The sequence below is a fragment of the Cricetulus griseus genome, chromosome 4, assembly GCF_003668045.3.
Source record: "Cricetulus griseus strain 17A/GY chromosome 4, alternate assembly CriGri-PICRH-1.0, whole genome shotgun sequence".
Lineage (NCBI taxonomy): Eukaryota > Metazoa > Chordata > Mammalia > Rodentia > Cricetidae > Cricetulus > Cricetulus griseus.
The window spans coordinates 161,778,724-161,782,406 of NC_048597.1; positions in this window are offsets into that span (position 1 = coordinate 161,778,724).

Consider the following 3,683-nt stretch of genomic DNA (forward strand, 5'->3'; position numbering starts at 1 on the left):
AGCGAAGACTTCAAAAGCACTTCTGACACAGAGCAGACTTTCACTTCCAAGCCTGGCTGTCCATGCTAAACCCGGATCCTTGGGGGCCCTGGCAGGAGCCACACCTCAGCTAGCTCAGAGAATCCTGCCTCCCTGGAAGTGCATCATCACCCACTGTCTTAATTGAATTACTGCAAGGACAGAGCGCCAACAGAGACTCTGTCCTCCAAGGGAGAAATTAGCCTTCTGTTTGAAGTAGCCCTGTCGAGTACCTGAGCATTTCCTTTTGTATTCTGATACCAAAACTGATACAGTGTCCACCAAGGCCATTCATTTGGGAAATGCTGTGATGGAGCCAGTCCCCATTGAATTTTTGGGATCTTCATTCCCCACACTGCCTGGCGCTTGCCTTCATATTCCAGACTGAACACATGGTCTGTGATCTGTTTTCTTCCTTTACAAATGGGTACCTGCCAGGGTTTGAAGACAGGATCATTAGTCCTCCATCAACCTGGCCCATGCATACCTGCTGGATAGAGAAAAGTCTCCCCAGTGCCAGGTTCTGAAGGACAGTACCTTCTCAAGCATTCCTATCATCCAAGTATCTGGAACATGTCGAGGAGCAAGCTGGCTTTGAAAACACACCATGTTCCTGAGAAGTCATCAGACTCATGTTAACCTGGCTTGGCTTCCCCAATACTCAGGAGCACCCAATCTCTGTCATAACCCTCAATGACTTCAAAGCCGATTTAGAACATAGTGGGGTGTTGGGTACAGAGGCAACAAGCTGGGTGGCAGTTGGGATGAAGTCCACAGTTTGATCTTGATACTAGAAAATGGAAAGATACAAGTTTTCTTGTGCACTTACTGTCTGGAGGCAGATAATAAATATGCCTTACCAGTCAATTTCAAAGTCTAGAAATAAAGAGAACAGCAGCAGCTACTCTATGGCTGTTGAGGAGGTTGGAATGGCATCATGTGTAAAGTGCCAATCCCATGCCTTCCATAGTGTTGATGCTCAATAAATACCTATTCTTATCGTGTCAGAGTCATCCATATTAGAAGAGCATAACCCCACAGAAAGCTCACAGACTCTGCAAATAGAGGGTTCAGCGTCACATCCCATTTTAGGATCAGTGGTAAGAAATTTACTATAAAATTAACAGCCACCATCACCAGCAGCCAACAATGAAGTGTTTACGACATACAGTGTTACCTGTGGGGCTGTCTCACTATTTCTCACAAACAGGGGTAAGTTTGTTTGCTCAAAATTTTGCTGCTAGAAGAAGAGAAGAAACTTAAAAAGTCAGCTTCATGTATTCAGCCCATGCTTGTTGCCACTGCATCTGCTTTCAGTACAAGTTTCCTCAGATGTAAAGTGGGAATAAAGTCCACTTGTGAGGCCTAAGACAAGAAAAGAGATACTGTGAATATCGTGGATCAAGAAACAATGTTTTGTACTAGCTATTTTGGGGTGCAGAGTCCCAAACCCTGAGAGGAGACTTTACAGGTCACTGACTCTGGCCTCCCTCAGGTCTGATAGAATGGAGAGCAGCTGGCAGCCCTGGCATGGCCTGGCTGACTTCCCAGAAAGCAAAGAATAGAATGTTCCAGAAGATAAAGACATCCGATTTGGACTGGAGGATTGTCTTAGCTCAGGTGCCAGAGCTTCCTGTTTTTAGGTTCCCACTGCACTACAAAACTCATCCCTTTAGTTCAGTGTTGTGAGTTTTCTGTCACTTAGGGACATACCCCCACCTGCACTCACTCTTCTTTGACTTCCTCATAACCAGACAACAATGAAGCCTCATCAACTCTTTTCTCTCAAGAAGTCTCTCCCCACTGGAACCATGGCTTCTGTTTTGCTAATGGGTAATTATGAACCCCCTTGGCAGGGGCCATCCAAAGTGTCCTTGGGCTCCTTACAGATGGGGTAGGAAGCTGTGGACCAGAGAAGAAGGTCCATTCCACCACCGGGCCTGACCTTCCCTTTGATCATGACTTATTTCCTGAGAAGAGTTGGACCCTTGCCCAGCCTCAGTCGCCTGAGGTTTGCATGGACAGCAAAAGCTATGAGAAACCAGAGAGTTTCCATACGTCACAACAAGTGACAAATGCATGAGAGTGGAAAGAAAAAGAACCCTGAATACTGATGGCTGTGCAGCTGTGAGAAGTAAAGTTTCCGGAATTGCAATGAGAAGCCTTGTGCTGGAGTTTTATGTCATTTGCTTTCAATTCCATTTACAGTTATTTCTTGTTTTTATATCATGTTTTATTGAAATCCATTTTTTACTTTAATGCTTGAGGCTCAGTCATGGATCTCTTTGCCCCTTCCCCCACTGCTTGTCTCCTGAGCCTGTGAAGGTTTCACATTATGCAAAAACCACAGAAAAAGGTTTGAAGCATCATGGGGCTTTTGTTCCTGCCTGTCTGTCTCGACAATGAGTATTTACTTTTCTGAAACCAGTTTGGGGATACAGCTGTGAAACCTGGGCTGTGTTTCAGAATCTATGGACAGGTTTGTTGGCCTGGAGTTGAAGTCTGTGAGTCTCTCCGACAAGGCCTGGGCTCACAGTGAACTCCATCTGTGAGACTACCTGATGGCTAGCAGGCTATCATTTTCCTACCTCCAGCAGCAGGTCCTTGAAGGAACAGCAAATAAGAAACAGAAGTATGGTCTTGGGATCTCTGTGCCAAGCCAAAGAGATCTGAAAGGAACCCTAAAACAGGCACAAAAGCCCACTCCATTTCCTACTGGCCTATTCAAGCCTCATGATCTCTTTCCAATGGGGCTCCCCACCTCCTTCCTTTCCCCTGGCACTGGAAGATGTTCCCAAATGCCTTCGTTATCAAAGCCTTCTTCAACTCATTCCACCATGGCTCATCTCCTCTGTCTGGGTCTCAGGACCTCCTCACACCCTCTGTGGGAATCAGGTATTCACAGTCTCACCCATCCCAGATCACTTCTGCCTCTGTATTGTTAGTCTCTGTCTGTGAAAGCTTTCCATCCTGGTCTGACTCCCTGGAGACAGCTCTGCCCTTCTGCTCTCCAGAAGCCTCCTGACCACTCTGGCTTCCCACACTCTTTTCCAAACTGTGACCCTTTGGGCATTTTGTTCCATAGGTTATAATGCTATAAACTACAAACTAAGCAACTTGTCCCTTGATGGAACTTTCATAAGTAAGTTGTAAGTAGAATCTCAATATGGATTACAGAGCTGCATAGCTTTGTGTTATTTGACCTATATAAAAATTTGATATTTGAATCTTCTATGCTGTCATTCCTTTATCTTTAAATTAGAGGTCATAACAGTACCTATATATATAAGGGTGCCATACACATCTCTCAGGAGGCAGGGGCAGGTGAATCTCTAAGTTCAAGTCTAGCTTGATCTACAGAATGAGTGCTAGGACAGCCAGGGTTACATTGGGAAACCCTGTCTCACCACTGTCACCCCAAAATTAAATGAGTTAAATATTTAAGGAGAACTTAGGAGAAAAAAAAAGTGTCACACAAAAGTCAACAACATATAAATGTCACTGTCATTGCCAGGCCCCAAATTACAGAAATAAACTCAAGGAGCTCACATTTTTAAAGGATAATTGGTGATTCTGAAGCTATACAAATGTGTGGTAGAGCCCAAGGACAAGGGTGTATCAGCACCTCAAGCAGACACTGGTGCCAGAGGGGAGATTTGTTACTG